The 22785-nt window shown below is 36.0% G+C and overlaps 1 non-coding gene across 1 annotated transcript; it reads right to left on the bottom strand.

Moving 5' to 3' along the window:
• Positions 1 to 21355: 21355 nt before the first annotated feature.
• On the bottom strand, positions 21356 to 21462 carry LOC118479968. Its single transcript, XR_004861610.1, has one exon. It is a non-coding gene; the product is annotated as a small nucleolar RNA R71 (small nucleolar RNA).
• Between the last annotated feature and the right edge of the window lie 1323 nt (positions 21463 to 22785).

Genomic DNA, 22785 nt, shown 5'->3' with positions numbered 1-22785 from the left:
AGGTCCAGCTTGATTTGGTGCAACTGCTGCGGGTTTCTTTGAAGCCTTACGCCTCTTTGATTTTGGTGAAGGCTTGGCTTCTGCTTCTTTCGATGCTTCCTGAGTGGCTCCATTTTTGAGATGAGACATGGCGATACCTAAATCCACAGATTTCAGGATTACCTCGCCTATTCGCTGGGCAAATTTGGCAGTCTGCTCGGACATCTGGGTGTCGCTGCGATGAAGAGACATTCTAGAAGGAATGAAAGACATAGGAAGAAACAAGTGAAATGTTATCGGATAATCAAAACAGAATGGCAATGCATAAAAATTGTGATCATTTGTTTGTTACCTAAGGCAAACAAATGAGACGGTGACTAATCAAAGTAAACGGGCCATATTAATGTATCACTGAAGACATGCTTGCCTATAAGTGAACCCTCACCCCAAGAGTTCCCAGGTAAGAGTGACTGGTCCGATACTGCGGATTTGTACGAACACTCTAGCCTTAGACAAAAAACTCATAGTATAGGCATTCACCCTTCCAGTTTGCATGTGTTCACATTATAAGACCCAAACTTTGACGAGATTTTGAAAACTTAGAGGGTTCAAAACCTTGTAATAAATCATCCTAGAACAGATGATTGGTTTTCAAAGCGGATTTGAAATTTATGTTCTGGTTGTGGTTATCACCTAAGGATAAGTGACGGTATTGTTTTAAGATCTAAACACAAGGATCTTGTGTTGGGGTCCTAGGAAGGTTATAGACTAGGTCAAAGCATTACTAATAACCTAATTCCCTATAACCATGAGCTCTGATACCAACTTTTCTGTCACACCCCGACCGCTAAAACAACAAATCGCAGCAGAATCGTCGGGGAGTGTTGTAACAGAATCATTGTCTCATAACACATGGAAATTGAAGTTTTGTTTTATTGATTAATAGAAGTTACAATGTCTTAACGACAAATAAGCATAACTAAATTAACTAGTCTTGCATCTTTTATTGTCACTAAGGCTCAAGTCCGCCTAAGTGTATCTTGATTAATCCTATGCATCATATCCTGAAACACATGTGAAAATAGGTACGTCAGCATAAAAATGCCTGTGAGATACATAGGTTTTATTGATTTAGGATTCATGACTTATAAGTTTAAAGAAAATGTTTAACAAAAGTAGTCATGATCTTTGTAAAATGTTTTCTTTTAGAAATCATACAAAAATCTTTAAGAAAACAGATGATATAAAAGAATAATGTATGGTCAAATAAATAACCAAGTAAAAATGAATTTGTATAAACTGTGTTGTTTGTAAAACAATGTTTTGTAAAGATATGTTAATTGTGTAAAATGTAATATGTCAAAATTGAAATGGTTTAAATAACGCTACGATATTTAATATCATAAAAGCACTTATATATAGGAAGTACCAGCGGCGTATCCACCATGCTTTTATCATATTACACACGCCTCGTTACTTAAATCACTTACCTCACAATAAATTTCACAAATTTAAAATTTGACAAATTTATATACCATTTGCAGGAATAGAATGATTTAACATTTAAAAGCTTCTGATGACCACTTGTAAGCAAAATATTCAAAAACTTTTCTCATTATTCACAGACTCCCCCTTACAAAATGTTCATCATGTTTAGCACTCGGAATTTTGAAAATCAACTTTTCTACATCAGTTGTCGAAAATCTTTTTTGGATTTTTCAAAAATTTATGCTAAAACACACTGAAAATCTTTTTGAGTTTTTGGATTTAATGAAATACAATAAAGAAATATTTACATACAATATTTTTGTGAGTTTGTGTAAGAGGATCATATCAGTTCATGAGACAAATCACCAACACCGTTAAGCTTTAGACATTTTAAGTTCTAAACAATTCACTTAGATTGTCAGTATACTGATCCACTTAAATTTTCACACAAAGTTCAATTGTTTCGAGATACGAGATTAATGTTTTAAGCACTTAAACTTATTCTCGTGTCCCACCTCAGAATATACTCCCGTATCCGGATTTCTATATTCAGTCTTACAGGTGAGTGTACACTAATGATATCTGAAAACGGGTAAATGCGAGATTGTGAGAGCTCAGGCTAGAACTTCCGTTCGTACAGAGAGATGACGGTTCGTCTTTCAGGTGTGTCCCATTTGGGGATCTTTTCTTCAACAGCACATGATTAGCATTTTTCAATGTTTCATCATTTTTTGTACTGAGGGTTGGCTTTAAAGATTAAAGCTTTTACAAAGTATTATACGAGGACTAGGCTATTGCTCCCGCAAAATCAGAAGTGCTGGTGTAATACCCCAGATATCACCACGCACAAAGACCTAGTATGTCAGAAATAGAAAATCTTTTAAACAAGATTTCGGGGGTTACCCATATATCCGAGAGATGTTCCCTACGATATAAGTAAGTATTGTATTTAGGTTTATATCTCGAAAACAATCTACTGAATGTATAAAAACCTACTGGCATATCCTCAGTGAGATTGTTTATCACATTTTTGACTTTACAATTATTTAGCATGTTGTGATAGTCCACTGATGTACTATCATTTCCTCTTTTTCACAACTAAACTCTTTTTCATTTTTTCATGTTTTTGGCTTTTTCATAATATCTAATGTTTTTGGATTTTCTGAAATTCTTACTATTCTTACTCCCCCTAAAATTCAAAAACATTTAAAGACAATTTTGAAAATAAATTGTACAATAAAGTGACAACTGTTGTTTCAAGCAATTCACAACAATTCCTTTTGGCATAAACAATCAGAACTCCCCCTAACAACAAACTATTTTCCCATTATGATCTCAAAACACTTAAGTTTGTTTTAATCAAAAAATGGTTTTTTCCGAAAAATAAGTTTTGTTGATATTTCCACTTGTAAGATGGGGATTACTTCATCACTTTGTTTAAACAACCATTTGTTATGAAAAATTTAACAAATTTAGGTTCTATCAACAAATACCACTTGTAGAAAATCAAGTACAACTTAATGTCCCTGGTTAACCACTTGTCAATCGAAATATCACAGTTACCAACCTGTGAATTTCTCAAGAAAGATGCCGATTCCTACTCCCCAATTACCAACCTTGGAGTTCCGGCAAGTCAGGATTTTTAAGTATGAAAAACATACATCCAAGCCTGACCAAACTTGGATGTTACCTCTTCAGATTCACTCGGGGTGTAAGTTGCCTTCTTTGTTACATAAAAATCTTTTACCCCTTTCACCTTCCCATCGATCATCTTTCCAAAAATCTTTTTTCACATTTCCATTAAAACTTTTTCAACATCAAATTCTTTCTTTTCAGAATAGAATTGATTTGAAATCTCAATCTTACTAATTTTTTGTTTATAATTTTCAGTCCTCAATGGTGGAAAGTTCTCATCATCCATTGGCGGAACTGAATTTTCCTCTTTTTGAACAACTTGTGGCTCCTCTGATTTTGTGGAATCAGATTCATCGCCAGATGTTTCATCTGATTTCTTAACAACCCATGTTTGGTTGTTAAGATTTCCCCTTCGTTTGTAAAATATTTTTGAACATTCTCCAACTTCATATGTTGAGTTTTTGAAAACTTTGAATTTCTCAGTTGGTGGTTCGATTTTATCAACAGCTTCTTCTTTCAGTTTAGAAACAACTTCCTGTTTGGTTTTAGTAGCCACTGGACAATTCCAGGCTATGTGACCAACTTCATGACATCGATAACAGATTCTTGTTTTCTTCCTCTGATAAACTCCATTCTTCATTCCCTCTTGCCTTTTCGCAAGGAATTCTTTGTTTGATTGCTTCCAGAATGAACTTCTTGCTTCTTCCTCAGAGCTTGTCCCTAAAACAAATTTTGTTTTTGGTTTAAAATTTTTCATATTTTTATGATTTTCTACATCAAAACCTAAACCTTTCTTTTTGAAATTACCTATGGTTTGGTTTCTTTTGAAAACCAGAACCAGAACCGTATCCCTTTTTCTTGTTTAATCTCTGTTGAACTCTTGAAGGTATTTTTTAGGTTTTTCATGAAGATTTAAATCTTTTATTTCAGAAATATTAATTTCTGTTAATTTGAAAACCTTTTTAATCTTTTCAATTTGAACACTTCTTATTGGAAATTCCTCATTAGAATATAATTTGTCTGAATCATTCAAAGTATATGCCACTTTGATTGATTCGTCATTCAAATTAGACTTTGATAACAAGAATTCTTTATTGTAAACCCGTTTGACTGACGACTTTGAACTTTCAACTGATGATGATCCCGAGCTTTCAGACTCAGACTTTGACTCCGACTCCTCATCTTTATCCAACACCTGATCGACCACCTTTTTTATTAACTCAGACTCATGATCAGTGTCAGACGATGTAAACGTGACGTCAATGTTTTCTGGTAAATCATCAGTTGTTTCGGATTTTAACTTTATATTAACTGGCTTTTTGACCTGCTCCTCATTTAGTTTTCTGGGAGAATACCCTTCCCAGATAGGAGGCGGACACTTGTTATAACTGACACTCTATTTCTTACCAGTATCCTTTTCTTTCGGCTTCTCATCTTGAAAAGCTTCAAGACCTGCAACAGTTGGATAAATTCGATCAATCAAATAATCAGAACTAGAATAACTTTTTAACAACCGTCTTATTCTTTAATTCTCTATCTTTTCCGTTTCCAACTCTTGCTTCCATTTGGCACTTTCTTCAATATAAAAATTGATAGCTTTCTGTTTTGACATCATCACAGCATTCATCATTGTCAATGCATCTTCTCTTTCAGAATTTGTCTTTTGTAAACCAGTTACTGTTCTGTTCAACACATCATATGATTCTTTCACGTTATTGAGATCAAACAGTAACTTTTCCTTCATCTTGTCAAATTCACTCAATTTTTCATCTTTCTCTTCATACTGCTTGCAAAATTCTAAGCACTTTAGACATGGTTTGGAGACTTCAACAATCTTTTCAATTTCAATTATTTTTTCCACTTCAACCACCTTCTCAACTTCAACAATCTTCTCAGCGACTTTAACTTCTTCACTTTGTTCAGACTTCTCTTTTTGAGCATCACTTTCACATTTTATCTTTTTCTGTTCTTTTACTGCACGTCTCTCCTTCAGCTTCTCCAATTTATCTGCAAAATAAAATTGAAAACTTTCAGGAGATAATGAATTTTTTCCAATGTTTATTTGTTTTTCTTCTTCATCATCACTATCATCATATGACGATTGATCAAAAACTGTTGTCTTTTCTGAAGTATCATCAGAAGAAAATGACTCTCCATCTTGAACATTCTCACTGTTATCAAACACACTCATCCACTCTTTCATTAAATCAGGTTCTTGAACTATTCGTGCAATGAATGCTCCAAGCTTTGTATCAGGTGGAACATATTTGTCCCAGCTAAAGCCTTCTGCAACTTTTTCATCTTCGTGATCAATGATACCAAAATAAGCTTTCTTATTTGCTTCTTCAATCATTTTAGCATGTGCAGTTTGTGGTTCATTTTGTTGATACGGTTGATGAGCAACTTGTTGATATATAGCTTTCCGATAATAATCATTACCACCAAACGGATTCTGTGCTCCACTTGCTTCTCGATTTTTACATTCCCTCTTGAAATGTCCTTTCTCCCTGCATCGAAAACAAGAAACTTTAGATTTATCAAAACCCAAAGTAGAAACATTAGCATCTCTAAAATCATCTCTTCCTGTAATCATCTTAAACTTCTCAGCTCTCCTTAAAACACTAGCTAGACACCATTTAATGTCCATGAGCTCCATCTCTTCAGCATCGATTTGATCATAATCCTCTTTTGTCAACATAGGATTTCCGATCCTTCCAGTAACCAACCCTTCATATGATTCTAAGATTGTAGCAAGTAATGACATGTGACCTTTAACGACCTCTTTAGAGAAATTTTGACCATTCTGAAGATGCAACGCGATGTTGTAGTTTAAAACTTGACCATTACTGCTGTTTGTATTTTGAAATTGATGACTTGAGGTTGAACTCTTCGGATTAACACTCGGGTATGAAGAAAATCCACTGCTGCTGTTTGGACTTTGATTGACTGATCCTGATGAATTTTCTCCACTGAAAGCAGTTTGGACCTCCGGACTTGCCTCAACCTCTTGAACACTTCCTTTGTAATACATTTTGATGTCTTGTTGACCACTCGGACTGTTCATTCTAGCAATCTTTTGTTGCTGCAGATCTTGACCCTCAATCTTTTCAATAAACTGGGAAATTGTCAAGTTGTCATACTCTCCAGTATTTTTCAAGATCATCAAATATGTACCCCATTCTTTCTGAGGTAAAGCATCAGCTAACTTATCAACCCATTCTTCTTGATCTTTGTTAATATCTAACAACGACACTGATCGCACTAAATGGCAATATCTTTCAATCAGCTTCTTTGAAGATTCACCTAGCAAGCTTGAAAACAAGTCAAATTCTTTCTTTAACAATACTTTCTTACTCCTTATCATCTTCTCACTTCCCTCAAACTTAATTTTAAGCGCATCCCAGATCGATCGTGAAGTACCATCATGTTGAAGTAATATAAAGATATCTTCTTTCATAGCCTGCTGAAGTAAACTAATCATCATTTTTCCAGTTTTATACATATCTCTTTCTTTGTCTATCATCTCAAAAATCTTTTTGATAACTTGCAAATCTGTACGAGGTTTAACATACTTTTTTCTCAATACATTCCCACGACCTCAAATGGTTAGCTTGAACCCAATTCTCAAACCGATCTTTCCAACCATAATACTCCTCAATGCCCATTAGCTTCGGGGGTTTTTGCAAAGTTCCAGTTTCCTTTTCCATGTTCATGCTTTGAGCAATGGCAGCCGGAGTAGTTGGGGCTGTAGCAAATGCGTTATAGAATTCCTCTTCCATGATTCGGTAACAAGTTTCACAAAATCAGACACTCTCACGCGAAATCAACACTTGATGCGAAAAAACACTTTGGTGCGAAATCACCTGCAATATAACTTCAAACGAAATAGTTCACACGAAATAGGAACTTTCACACGAAATAAGGTATTTCGTGCGAAATAGAAGATTTTCAAGTGAAATGAAGAGATTTCGTACGAAATAGGTGATTTCGTACGAAATGAAGTAGCCTTTCAAACGAAATAACAAACTAGTGCTATTTCGTGCGAAATAGATGTTAGAAAAGTGATTCCGTGCGAAATCAAATGCTTATTTCGCGCGAAATAGTGCTGACATCATCATGTCGATCAGAATTTTGTCAAATTGATCAATTTTTAAGTTGATTTAAGGTCTGAAACTTTCAAGGGTTTGTTAAAACACTGTTTCGCATATAATGTGTGAAATTCAAGTCATTTTAACCGTAAAAACTAGTTTAATTTTGAAAAGAAGGTGTAGAAATCAGAAATTGCAGCTGAATCGGTATGAACTCTTCCTCCTGAGCTCTGATACCACTTGTAGGATCGTTTTCAGACCCGAATGAGTCGTTCAGAAGAGTTTTTGCTCAATACGAAAGGCGGAAACAGACGTATCAAGGTGATTCAGCCAGAGATTCACTTTAAATGTCTTGTTTATTGATTTGACAAAGTTTTACAGCAAGTCGACATTTCGGCGGCAGTTCGGCACTGAAACCGGAAAGTTACAAATGACAAGGCACCTCTAGTATTTATAGGCAGATGGTTTCGCACGAAATAGCCCATGCGAAAACAAGTTCACACGAAATAGTTATTTCGTGCGAAATGACAAAGTCATTTCGTACGAAATACCCATTTCTTATTTCGTGCGAAATCAACCTCTTGACATATTTTCTCGTTTTGCGTGCCCTGATCTATCTACATACATACAAGACTTGATACAAGACGAAGTCGACAGACGGATGCACCAACCCATTATCTACTAACGAACAGCGTGATCAATGTTAATGAATGTATATGGTCCCATTTAAACAAACCAAATGTCATACCAAAATGTAAGCATGTGATGAAAACAAATGTACTAAGTATGCAATAAATGGACATACATAGCATGTGATGTGAAACAAATGTACTAAATATGATAAACATACATAGCATGAAATATCATGTAAAAAGATGTACTAAGTATGCAACAAAGGACATACATAGCAAAAACACAATGAAATCAAGTACTATAAGTGTACTATTGAACATAACAAGCATATGATATGAAAACATGGAAAGCACGAAAGTAACAAGTAGGCACATGTGTTTCACCCCAAAACGTTTGAAAAACAGTAAAATAGGGGTCTATGTACTCACTTGAGGGTGCTTAGAAGTCTTGAATAACAACCAAGCAAAGCTAGAGGGATCACGGGAATCAAACGGCACCTAATATAGATAACTACATAAATAACCGGACCTAAATCGGAAGATCGGATAGAATGAGGTTTCGTAACCAAATGAGTATGGGAACTCATGTAATATGGTTTAACAAAGCCTACATTCTAAAATGAAACCTATCCTAAGTGCTTACGACCCATTACGACACGTTTAGATAGCTTACGCTACTTTAACGCGTCGTTCGCGTAAAACGCGTTCGGAATGCCTAACTAGTCCTATGACAAGTATTATATGCCTTAACATGTCTAATAATGTTGCCTAATCAGTTTAGATGAAAAAAAATTATGTTACATATGCTTAAAATGAATTTTGGCATAAAAAGGGCATTTTGGTAATTTTCCTAAGGCATATAAACTAACTATCATACAACTAACTAAACGAAGTGACCATAAGGTATGAACTCGGAAGGTTATTCCCTATACAACTATGGTCACCTAATGTGTTTGGTCAGATCCTAATGATCGACCAAACGGGTCGGGTTCGAAAGTATAAGCGGTTGTTTAGACCGCTTACCTTACGACCCTACATAAGCACTAAACCTAAAGTGACGAGCTAAACATGCTAAAACATGTTTAACAAAGTTAGAAAACAGGTTTGATATCAAGACAAAGGGTCTTGATACCCAAAATTAGTTTGGTTACAAAATACGCATTTTGGCTGAAACTACGACTCGTCACTAAGCCTAGATAACGTGGTAATCAGTAGGTATAGTCACTAGGGACTAAAACCATCGTGATTACGCTCACGTTATGAAGTTCAAACGAAATTCATGTTGACCATAAACTGGTCAAAGCGGGAAGTCAAACAAAGTTTGACTTTTAAGCGAAAAACGTAAAAGAACGAAAGAATACTTACCAAGGGTCCAAGCAAGTTTGATTTTCCAAGTATTCTCAGGTATGAAGTGGTTAACACTTCAACTTAGAGAAATCTCAGAAAAATCAAGTGGTTTGAACAAATGGGGTGGGGGGTATTTATAGATTTGGCACAACCGTTAAGATCGTTCATCGTAAAACGAACTTCGATCTAGGTCGTACACTTGCACCCCTTGTTTTGCAAAACCATGGGCACCCCTAGAATGGCCCATAGTATCAAAAATACCATTTGCATGAGTGTATAACAGCTGGAACAGCTGTAAACAGCTGGAAAAATCAGTTTTGCAGGTCTAACAGTTTTAGGTGGGTCGCGTAAGATTCAACGGGGGCTTACGCGGGCCGCCTGAGATCCACAGATCAGCAACAAGTTTCAGTAATTGCAGTTTTGGTCCCTGTATGCTTTTAAGGCCATTTTTGATGCGTTTAAGGCCCGTTAAGCCATTTCAAGGCTCTACAATGATGCCTAAGTATAGGGAACATGAAACATGCTCAAAAATATGTCGGATGTCGGTTCGTTTGGCCGTACGGTTGCGTTATTCGGTTAATTACGACGGAAGTCGTAACGGACGCAAAAACGATCCAAATTACGCGACGAATGGATTTTTATGAAGCCAATCGCTAAAACATAATATTTTAATGATTACATAAATTTTTGGATGTCCGGATGTATTCAGAACGTAAGTTATGCGCGAAAATGCAAACTTGTGCACTTTCTGACGCTTTTAGTCCCTGGATGAGCATAAAGTTTATTTTAGCACACTGAACCCCTCAAAGCCTATTTCTAAGCTATGTAATGGATATTTAGGGTATGTTTAACTTATGGTCATGTTTCGGAATGTCCGTTACAGTACAAATCGGCATACTTTCGCAGTTTGTCGAATTTAGTCCCTGTAAGCAAATAAACTTGATTTTGGCACACCAAACCTTCCAAAACTTATTTCTAAGTTATGTAAAGGATATTTAGATTATGTTTAGCCTATGTCACTATTCCGGAGTGTTTGTTTCATTAAACTGGTTATATTTACGCATCAGTGCGTATAACCTTCCAGAAAGCGATTTAGAGTCCGAAATCGAACAAGAATTGATATGTGCAAATGATACACATATTTATACAAATCCCAAGTATGAAATACAATATTTCATTGGTTTGGTATTTGTTTGACGGTTGAAGTGACACAGGTGTCACACTTGATGTGGCCACTCAAAGAACAAAGAAGAGACGAAGAACTAAACAGGAAAGTCGACAACATCAATGACACTAATTACAACAAAACCTGGAACAGCATAGCATTGCTCGATGAAGTCGTCCACTCTCCTCCATCAGAGTTCCAGAAGAATGCCGAAGAGTTTATGACACAACTTCTAAAACAGGATCAGAAAATCTGCCACATGCTAACTGACCAGAAATTCAAAAGAGAGCATGAAATCACATGGAGAAAGGCCAGAGTCTACGAAATCCTAGCAAGTGTTAACTCTAGCGTGTAATACTTTATAAATATTTCATTAAATTTCTATTTTTCTATGTAGTAGTTCGTTTTAATAATATAAACATGCATCTTAACATTTTCTAAAATGTCAGTGTAAATAAAAACTCTCAACATCATCAACAGTTAATCAAAATAAGAAACTAACCTAAAATGCAAAGGTCTCTTCTCAACTGTTGTAGCACATCTGACTTTTCACGATATTGCACGAATCTATACTTTCTATAAAAGGAGAAAATCTTCCTGACGTAAGAAAACCTGACTTTCGATTTAACAAAAATCGAACAATGCAACTCTCCCATTAAAGAAGATAGCACATGCAACTTTTCACGATAGAAGATACATATTGTTCGTTCAAGCTGCAACTCTCCCATGAAAGAAGGTAGCACATGCAACTTTTCACGATGTTGCAACAATGATACTCCAACATCGATATTGAAAGGTTGATGTGTGATGGGAAGCTTCATTGAAACGACGATGTTGGAACAATGATACTGGAATGATAACATGTAAACATAATCAACAAACATTCGAACAAAGAAGTGTAATCAGAGATTAGCGGCTGAATCACGAGAAAGATGCATTTGAGAGAGAGAGATACGCTCACATATATGAGCGAGCGAGATTTGAATGTGAAACCAAATAATTATATCTTATTTATAGGATTAGAATATATGGTTATAAAATGTTGATTATAAAATGTTGAGGCAGATGTTTATTGGGAACTAATGTTCATTGGGAACCGATGTTTATTGGGAACTGATGTTTATTGGGAATCGACAGTAGTGTATATCCTTATATCCTGCTTTATTAAACTAATTAAATATTAGAAATGATATGCAAAGTAGGAAAAAAGAGAGAGAAAACGTCAATTTTAAGTTACCATTTTGCATATTTTGAATTTCAAAATTACTAATATTATCAGTAATTACTGATCTGATTTGAAAGCAATTGTCATGATAACTTTTCTAGTTTTTATTTTAACTTTAATTAAGAGATAATAACCATCAGTTTGAAATTCACATTTTGCATATTTTAAATGTCCAAAGCTGAAGAAATTAGCATTAATTACTGATTTGATTTGCAACAAATAGTCATCGAGAATTTTTTTTATTTTTTAATTTAACTTTAAATTTTATCATGAAAACAATGTTGGAGGAACTCTTATCTCATTGGAATGTAACGATAGGTAAAATGGTAATTTCATTGTAATTCTAGTTTTTATTTGATAATTTCAATCTATCACTAATTAACACCATCAATAATAAAAATGTGAGCAGTGGCTGTTTTTTAGGAAAACCGCTGATGGTCAATATCAGTGGATGTCAACAATAAAAAAGTGAGCAGTGGTTGTTTTTTCCTATCAGTGGATACCCAACAGTTTTTTAAACACTGATGTTTGGTCAGTCAGTGGTCAACACGAAGATTGAAGAAACAGAGGATGTATTTCAACAGTGGATAACTTTTAACCATCAAATGTTTGAACCAACACAGTGGTTGTAACAGGCTTTTAAACAGATGTTGGGGCTTAAACAGATGTTTCGCCTTATATATCAGTTATCTGGACTTAAATAGAAGTTCCTTAAACAATTTTTTGCCCATAAACACAAGTTTGGCCATAAACAGATGTTTGGCCTTAAACAAATGTTTGAGCTTAAACAAATGTTTGCCCATAAACATATGTTTGCAAAAAAAGACCAATTTCAAGAATACTATACCCAAACAATCAAATGAGGAGCTTAATAATCATCCAAGTGTACTTGATTTTTTATTTATTAGTATAAAGATGAAACAACAATGTCTTCAAATCAACGGATTAGATCATGAACCCATATTAGAGGTCAAACAAAAGCACAACAGGGCCACATGAATAATATCATTTCCACTTTTACTTCAATGCACTTAAATGATAGGGTGATTTGGGATTTTGTAAAAATGTTTGTTTTTGTACTTCTTTACAAAAATAAGATGTTGACCGAAATTCAAACAGATGTTGACCAAAAGTCAATCAAATGTTGACCAATAGTCAAATAGATGTTGACCTTAAACATATGTTTAGTTTAAAGCCGAACATCTGTTTATGGCCAAACATCTGTTTAAGTCCAAATATCTGATATAGAAGGCGAAACATCTGTTTAAGGCAAAACATATGTTTAAGGTCAAACATCTGTTTATGGCCAAACATCTGTTTAAGGTCAAACAACTATTTAAGTCCAAACCTCTGATATAAAAGGCCAAACATTTGTTAAAGGCCAAACATCTGTTTAACCCTGAACAGATGTTTAACTTAATAAGATCTACTGTCTTCTCACACTGTTTTCCTTTTAAAAACACTGTTCAACCTAACATGGGTTTCCATTAACTATTGACAAAAATGCAAACAGATGTTCAAACCACTGTTTGTTATTGTACTTCTTTACAAAATTACAAAGAATTCAAGAAAACGAAACAATGACTTAAAGAACTATAATTTAACACATAATCTAATCGGGCAAAGCAATCTATTATCTGACAATTCCCTGGTTTTTACAGCATGAAACACAACATCATCATCTGCAATAATCAGATGATATTAAATATATAATAATAATAATAATAATACTTATTCAGCTTAAAATTACAACGAAATTTAAAATCTAAGAACAACACCAAGAAATTTACGAACCTAACAGCAAAAATTTAGTGCTTTTAGCTTAAAATTTAGTGCTTTTAGCTTTAAACTCCATCAATGTGTATCTTCGACCATCGCCATGAACTCCACGGAAGTACTCAATGCATCAACATCAGGATTTATAGAAACCTGATCTCTCGTGAACATACCAAGATGCAGTACATGAAAACACTTCTTCAGCTGTTGAAGAGTAGCCCTGTCCTTATATACTTAATCCTTAACTTTGTTCATAAAGAGCTGCTTTAAACCAAACTTTATGCTTCTTTTAATACAAAAAAGGTAGGAAAGACCATTACTCTAGTAAGATAAAATCTTATCTTACAACAGTAGCAGATCCTTTCTTGCGTTTAGTAGGAACTACTGTGGCTTCTACATCATCATCATCTGCCCAGAGTCATATATAATCATCATCTAGTCACCATCAAAAATTATTTTAAATATACATTTAAAAAAACTTTCTTTGTGTTTAATTTAACTTTATGCTTCTTTTAATACAAACCTATAATAATCCGCAACAGATTGTATCAAACTGTGATTAGACTGAAATATAAAGCGAGAATTAGAGTATATCACTTCAAAATTAAAAACTCAAAATTTCAAAATTGGAGTAGCAAAAAACACATACTTTAAACGATGTTGGAACAATGATACTGGAAAGAACCATAGAACAATCATCACCATCATTTACAGCAGATCATTCACAATCATCATTTAGTCACTACTCAGATAACAAAATTTTAGTAAAAATCAAAAACAAAAACACATACCAAGATCAAGGTAAACCACATATCACCAAAATTTTTTCTGAAAGTGGGTCAAAGAGAGCTTCAGTTTTCACTTATACTTTATAAACAAATGTCGTGTATTGAGAAGAAGAGATTTGAGGGAGAGATACATATTGTCCGTTCAAGTTGCAACTCTCCCATCAAAGAAGGTAGCATGATGTGTGCAAAATGCAACATATAAATTACATCAATTGTGGCATAAAACTAACCCTTTTAGTACTAATGTCGGAAAAAGTGTGCTTTTGTCTTCCTTTTGTATTTTCAGGATTAAATGAGCTCAAATGAACAAAAGAAGCAAAAAGACAGCTAAATCTAACATAGATACAAGAAAAGGAATAAACGTGACATGCCCGACCCCTCGACAACATCATCCCAAGCAAAAACAAGAGAACAGAAGGCTGAACACGCCCCATGCTCAATGAGCACGGGGGCGTGCCCAAGTGTCTGCAGAAAAGACAAAGCTGTAGAAGCTTCTATCACCCACCACGGGGGCGTGCCCAGCGGACACGGGGCCGTGGTCAACTCTAATATTCACAGAATCTAGGGAAATCTTGATAGTACAGATACGCTTCTGCACACGGGGTCGTGCCCAGCGGACACGGGGGCGTGGTCAACTAATAGAGACAAACTGCAACTAATGAAGAAAGAGAAGATGGATGGACACGGGGCCATGCCCAATGGACACGGGGCCGTGACTGGGCTTCTGTGTAGGCTATAAATAGGAGTGCTTGGTTCACTTGCAAATCATCCCATGGCAAACCACCTCTCTCACACTTCACCCACACTCCACCACCATCACAACACCACCATCATCCATCATCCATTATAGAGTGTGTGTAGTAGTCTCGGGATCCAAGATTGATAGTAAGAGTTCTTGACAATCAAAGGCCATGTTTACCTAAGTCTCTTACATCACTTAGTGAAGACAAGCATTTAGTGTAATACCTTTTATTTTTAATCTTTTCACACTTTTTATTTGGTTATATATTAATGACTTTAATAACTAGTTTCTTATGTTGAAGGTGAGTCTTCCTTATCATTTGTCCGTGGTGTCTTGGCATTATTTTACTGTCTATATAAAATAAAAGATTTACACCATTCATATCTCCACGGTCTATATAGAGATATGTTGGCTACCTGGTCGGGGGTTAAGGGAATGGTTTCGTAAGAGTCTTGCCTTGTTCAGTGTATAGATCCTGCAAGGACCTGGGTCAAGCTTAGTAGGATCTCCTTCAATACCCACCGGTATTGGATGGCGGGGGTCCAAATTTCTTGATCCCCTCATATGTAAACTACTATTAATATATTAACCCGGCTACTTAGGACTGTATCCCTGCTGACTCAGACTACTTAGCCGAGGGTAACGTCACCTTCAAAAGAGGGGCCTACCACATTACGCATTAATAACTTAATTAATTATTTTTCAATAATCCGACCCTTTAGGATTGTATCCTTGCTGACTCAAACTACTGGGTTGAGGGTAACGTCACCTTCAAAAGAGTGGCCTACTATAATAACTAAGATAATCTCTTAAAAAGTGCAAAAGTGCAGAAATAATCAAAGGTTACACTAAAGGCGAGTCGGATCCAAGTGATTCATCTTGTCTATCTGTTTTTATTTTATTTTTATTTTGAGCAATTTAGTTTTTATTTTCTAGTTTAAAACCTTTTTCTAAATTTTTTATTTGATTAGACGTTGAGGATAAACCGGTATTAAAAGCTCTTGTGTCCTTGGACGACCTCAGTATCTTACCAACACTATACTACGCTCACGATCGGTGCACTTGCCCATATGTGTGTTTGGTGTTAGTAAATATCGTGTTTTATAAATTTAAAACTTGACTAAAGTGGTTAAAAAGGGCTAAAAATATACATAAAAATATATTTCACCACACACGCATCAAGTGTTTGGTGCCGTTGCCGGAGACACAAGGATTTTAAGGAAGTTTAAAATCAACGGCCTAATCATTTTTTCTTATTTTTCTATTTTTTAGGATTTTTTCTTAATTTTTCAGTTTTTGCAGAGCACAGCACGAGCCGTGCCTGGTCGGACACGAGTCGTGCCCATCATTGTTACTGGCAGTTTTTATTTTCCGAATTTACAGAGAGCTGAGCACGGGGCCGTGTCGGTGCAACACGGGGTCGTGTCGAACTCCCCAGTAACAGTAACAGGGATCCGGGAAACAATTACTGTATCTCCGACCATGGGCCGTGTTCATCTGAGCACGGGGCCGTGGTGAACCTTCTGACCAACTTTCTTTTTTGTTTTTATTGTAGGACTTGGAACCCAGACACCACTCCTGAACCCTCTACGTTAGGGGTGTGCATGGGTCGGTTTGGGTCGGTTTTGGGTCATAACCATAACCATAACTGAGATGTCGGTTATGGAAAAGTCATAACCATAACCGCTCGGTTATGGCGGTTTCGGTTATGGCGGTTTTGATGGTTATGGTGGCCGGTTAGGGGTCGGTTAACCATGAACTTGGGTCTAGCTAAATTTAGCTCAAAACAATATTATCCATAAATATTAATACTTTTAATCACCGAATGTTTTAACCAAAAATGACATAATCCATAAACTCAAACAAAGTTTTAACCAAAAACACCAAATACTCAAACAAAGTTCAACCAAAATGACATAATCCATAAACTCAAACAAAGTTTTAACCAAAAACACCAAATACTACGTGGTGGAAGTTCAATCCCAATCTCCATCTCCAATGAAAGAGTCTTCAATTGTTCTCTTTTCCGGTGACAAATCTAAAAAAACATATTCAATTATGCTTTAATATTAAGTAAAAATAAATAATAAAGTAAAAATAAGTGCATTATTACCTTCTTCTATTTTCTCTAAGTTGTCAACCAAGTCTTGTAATTGTACTCCATGAACTTGAGTATTTTGTAAATCCTTTGGTAAACGTCGTATCCAATCTTGTGAACAAATTAAAGACTCGGCGGTTTTTGGCGTAAGAGAGCTTCTATAAGTATCTATGACACGCCCACCGGTACTAAAAGCGGGCTCGGATGCCACGGTTGAGATTGGCATCCCTAAAACATGTTTAGCAAGTTGAGAAAGAACCGGAAATTTCTTTGAATTTAACTTCCACTAACTTAAAACATCAAACGTATCATCTCCTTTTACCATTTTCTCAGTTCCGTCACGCAAATATACATCAAGTTCACTAGTATTAGCCCCTCTTCTGCATTTTTTCTCAAAATATTTCAAATAACCCTCCTCTAAATCAACAACTTTTTCACCATCAACCGAGCTAGAAGATGAAAATGTATCTTTTTTCTCATTCGATTTATCAATTTTCATCTTATAAGCATTAAACAACTCTACCAATGCTTTATCAACTTTATCCTCAATTTCCTTACCTTCCTTAGAGTCCTCACCATGTATGAGCTCTAAACAGTAATTGAGATAATGCATTTTATTCCTAGGGTCTAAAACTAATGCCACATAAAATAATAGATTCATATTGGCTAAATTTTCCCAATATTTTTCATATTTTGCTTTCACTGATTCGGCCATCTTTTTCTCAACCTCATTACTACATAAGGACATCTTTGCTATTGTGGCATGCATTGTACATAGCTCACCAAACAATAAGTTAGCCGTCACATACTTGGAACTCGAATTTTTTTAGTCACATTAGAAAATATTCTCAAAAACTCCATAAATAACCTATCAAGAAAAAAAACATATCATTATTGAACGCAACATAGAAGTAAAATAATCACTATAATACCTGCTTTCTCCCAATCCGATGTATTGGGTGCCCCTATAACTTTTTCACTCTTCTTTCTCTTTCCTCGTCATCTTCATCTTCATCTTCTGAAGTAGGATCTATTACTGAAATCAACATCTTGAAGTCTATGAAAAAGTAAGCATATTAGACTATTGGTAATAGATGGAAAAAATAAAAAGAAAATACATAATTATTAAAAAAAATATAATACATATCAAACGCTTTTTCATAAATAAGTGCCGTCTCCAACATTAAGAATGTTGAATTCCACCTCGTTTCAACATCTAAACACGGTTTCCTCTTGCATTTGATCCTTTCTTTCTCCACACTTTCTTGGAAATTTAGAAATCGTTGAGAAGAAGATCTCAAAAACCTTACAGCTTTACGAATCCTATTTATGGAATCAATTTGTTCTTCTAGACCATCCTTGACGACAAGATCAATTATACGGGCATTACATCTCAAATGCAAATATTTGCAATCTAAAATAGCATGGGGCCCCTTAAGCATTTTTTTCAGATATCTAATTGCTCCATCATTGGATGAAGCATTATCAACAGTGATCACAAGAATTCTATCAATACCCCATTCTTGTAAACATTTATAAACAAACTTTCCAATGGTCTCACCCTTGTGATTTGGAACTTGGCAAAAGTTTATAATTTTCTTCCTTAGAACCCAATCATCATCAACCCAATGTGCAGTAAGGCACATATAATTAAAGTTTTGAACAGATGTCCATGTATCTGTAGTGAGTGATACAGTTTGATCCTTTAAAGTACCCTTAAGTTTTTTCTTCTCCTCTCTAAATATTGACCAACAATCTCTAGCCACGGTCCATCTAGATGGAAACTTAAACATCGGGTTTAATCCCTATGAATATTCCCTAAATCCCTCATCGTTTACTATACTAAAGGACTGGTTATCTTTGATGCATATTCGAGCAAGTAGAATTCTACACTCTTCTTGGCTAAATTTTTTAAGAAGCCAAGCTACTACTACTTTCATCAGAATTTTTAGTCTTAAAACTCAAGATTGATTGTTTCTTATCTACTCTCTTGTAAAGCGGAGACTTTATGCAAGAAAACTTTAAATCATGACCTAAAGAACTCGTGACATTGTTTTTAGAACCGGACGCTAGTAAGGAGTTACAATAAGGACATTTGGCTTTACCTAAATCCTTATCTTCAACAAAATGGTTCCATGCCCAAGATTTTTTAGCTCTACCATTTTTCTTTTGATCTACGGTTTCTTGACTTTCTTCAACAATAACAACCGGTGGCTCGTTTGGGGATTCTTCATCAAGAGTAACAACCGGTGTTTCGCTACCAGGTGTTTCCATCTACATTTGACAAAAAAGTTTAGTAATGAATGAAGTGTTAACTGTTAATAGAAACAAATATAACAGACTTCATCTTTCTACATATTCTTTCTGATTGAACCACAAAAACAGAAATAAATATTACAAAAGTAAACAAATATAACAGACTTCTTTCGATCTTTATTAGGGGATCAACTACATAAACAAATATAACAAACTTCTTTTGCAGAATGTAAAAAAATCTATATCTAGGCAACGTTGAGTATGACAGACTTCTTTCGATCTCCATGAACTTGAGTATGAGTAGGCAACGTTGAACAAGCAGAAACAAATATTACAGCAATCAGTCGTTATAAACAGACTTCATATATTTGGAACAAATATAAAACAATCAGTCGATCGATCAGATAACTCACTAAGACTTCATATATTTGGAACAAATATAAAACAAACAGACTTCAACAAACATACTTCAACAAACAGACTTCAACTATAAGGTTCGATCGATCAGATAACTCACTAAGACTTCAGATAAATCCTGAATGTAAAAGAACTCACTATGATCGACTGATCGAGTAGGCAACGTTGAGCGTCGTTGAATAGATTCTGAACTGGAGAGACTGGACAGTGGAGACGATGGAGAACTAGAAAGGACGATTAGGTTTCAACCCTGATAGTAATACGTATAAGTAACCGGCACCGCCCACGTTGGATTTTGGAAACGTTGGAATTTGGAATTGGATCTTATTATATTAGGTTTAATAATTCAAAAATCAAAATGATCCTTTGGTATTCCTGTAATCATATGGGTCGGTTATGCATGACTTATTAAGTAGCGGGACGGTTCGGTTATGGCGGTTATTGAAACTTACAAAACCATAACCGACCCATGATTGTCGGTTATCAAAAATTTAAAAACCGACCCATTGGTTTTCCATTCGGTTCGGTTTTTTTGGTTCGGTTTTTTCGGTTATTTCGGTTATGGGTCGGTTAAGTCGGTTTTCTTGTTTAAAACCTTTTTCTAAATTTTTGATTTGATTAGACGTTGAGGATAAACCGGTATTAAAAGCTCTTGTGTCCTTGGACGACCTCGGTATCTTACCAACACTATACTACGCTCACAATGGGTGCACTTGCCCATATGTGTGTTTGGTGTTAGTAAATATCTTGTTTTATAAATTTAAAACTTGACTAAAGTGGTTATAAAGGGCTAAAAATATACATAAAAATATATTACACCACACACGCATCAAGTTTTTGGCGCCGTTGCCGGGGACACAAGGATTTTAAGGAAGTTTAAAATCAACGGCCTAATCATTTTTTCTTATTTTTCTATTTTTTTTTTTAGGATTTTTTCTTAATTTTTCAGTTTCTGCAGAGCTCAGCACGGGCCGTGCCTGGTCGGACACGGGTCGTGCACATCATTATTACTGGCGGTTTTTATTTTCAGAATTTACAGAGAGCTGAGCACGGGGCCGTGTCAAACTCCCCAGTAACAGGGATCGGGGAAAGAATTACTGTATCTCCGACCACGGGCCGTGTTCATCTGAGCACGGGGCCGTGGTAAACCTTCTGACCAACTTTCTTTTTTGTTTTTATTGCAGGACTTGGAACCTATACGCCACTCCTAAACCCTCTACGTAGTGTATGAGCTCCAGTTCCAGCAGAGACATAAAAGAGCCTCTGGACAAACCCGAACGCTTTCTAAGAAAAAGACGTAAAGCTAAAAACCAAGAGAAAGTTTCGGGGGACCTACTTCCGATGGCGGACCAACGTACCCTCATGGATTATCTACGGCCCACCGTAGGTAGTCTTGGCGCTGCTATCAATGCACCGAATGTCGATGCCAACAACTTCGAACTTCGGCCGCATTTGATCCAAATGCTCCAAAACTCCGCAACCTTTCACGGGCTTGCGGATGAAGATCCCCATTTGCATATTACAAACTTTTTGGAAATATGTGATACCTTTCGGATCAACGGAGCATCAAATGACGCCATCCGCCTTTGAATGTTTCCATTTTCATTAAAAGACCAAGCTAAGGCTTGGCTTAATGCCCTCCAAGTTGGCTCGGTAAACACCTGGGATGAACTAGCCCAAAAATTTTTATATAAGTATTTCCCTCCTGCTAAAACGGCTAAATTAATGACTGAAATTAATACATACTCACAAGAAGATGGGGAATCCTTGTATGAAACTTAGGAAAGGTTCAAGGAGCTACTAAGAAAGTGTCTTCATCATGGTCTTGTGGTTTGGCAAGAAGTATCCACTTTCTACAATTGATTGTTGCCACGCACAAGACAAACACTTGACTCTAGCTCCGGGGGACTTTTAGGTAATCGTCGCCCAAATGAAATTTATAATCAAATTGAGGAAATTGCTCAAACCAATTTTCAGTGGCACACTCCCCGAGGCAATAAATCTATTGCCCCAGGAGCCCATAAGGTTAACAAAAGCACTTCTTACAAGCTCAAATCGAAGCCCTTTCTTCAAAAATCGAAAAGTTAGAAATGGCAAAAACGACCTCGATTATGGCTTGTGAAGGGTGTGGTGGGCCACATGAAAATTGGAGTTGTATGAAAGAATTAAACGATCAAACAGAAACGGTAAACTACACTGATAATAGACCTAGGCCGTCGGGTCCTCCAACGGGTACTTACAACCAAGGATGGCGTAACCACCCTAACCTTGGTTGGAGAGAACCCAACAATAGTAGTAACCAACAAAATCTAAACCAACGAACAAACTTTCAACAACCAAGAAACGAGTCACAAAATTTCTCTCAACAACAAGGGGGACGAGAGAGGCTTGACGATACCGTATCTCGCCTCATCTCCGATACCGAAAAGAAAAACTCGGATCGATTTCAACAATTGGAATCGAATTTTAGAAATCAACAAGCTAGTATTCAAAACATTGAAAAACAATTAAATCAAATAGCTCAAAATTTCTCCGAGAGACCACAAGGCGTGTTACCAAGTAATACCGAAACCAACCCAAAGGCACAAGTACATCTCATCACATTGAGAAACCGTACCATGGGTCCCGAAGAAGCCCCATTGCCTTCAACTGAAACGAGCCGGTCTAGCCAGTCTACAACTTCGCCAACGCTCCTACAAGAGACGACTCCTACACCAAATCAAGAGCCGACCAAGAATCCCCCGATTCCATACCCCGGTCGGCTAATCCGTCAAAAGACCGATGAGCAATTCACAAAGTTCGAAAAATTGCTAAAACAATTGCATGTTAATATTCCCTTTATTGAAGTCCTAACCCAAATGCCTAAATATTCAAAATCTATGAGGGACTTCCTCACTAACAAAAGGAAAATTGAATAATTGCAATTGGTTAATTTAAGCGAAGAATGCTTCGCCTTGCTACTCAACAAACTCCCGCAAAAGAAGATCGATCCTGGAAGCTTCACAATCCCTTGTTCGACTGGGGAATCCCCCATTCGCAATGCACTAGCCGACCTCGGGGCTAGCATAAACCTCATGCCCACATCAATGTTCAACCGACTCGGCCTAGGAAAAACAAGCCCTACAAAAATGAGAATACATCTCACCGAT

Source organism: Helianthus annuus, chromosome 6, assembly GCF_002127325.2.
Source record: "Helianthus annuus cultivar XRQ/B chromosome 6, HanXRQr2.0-SUNRISE, whole genome shotgun sequence".
Lineage (NCBI taxonomy): Eukaryota > Viridiplantae > Streptophyta > Magnoliopsida > Asterales > Asteraceae > Helianthus > Helianthus annuus.
Note: the sequence above shows the minus strand (reverse complement) of the source record. Positions and strands in the feature narration are given on the sequence as shown.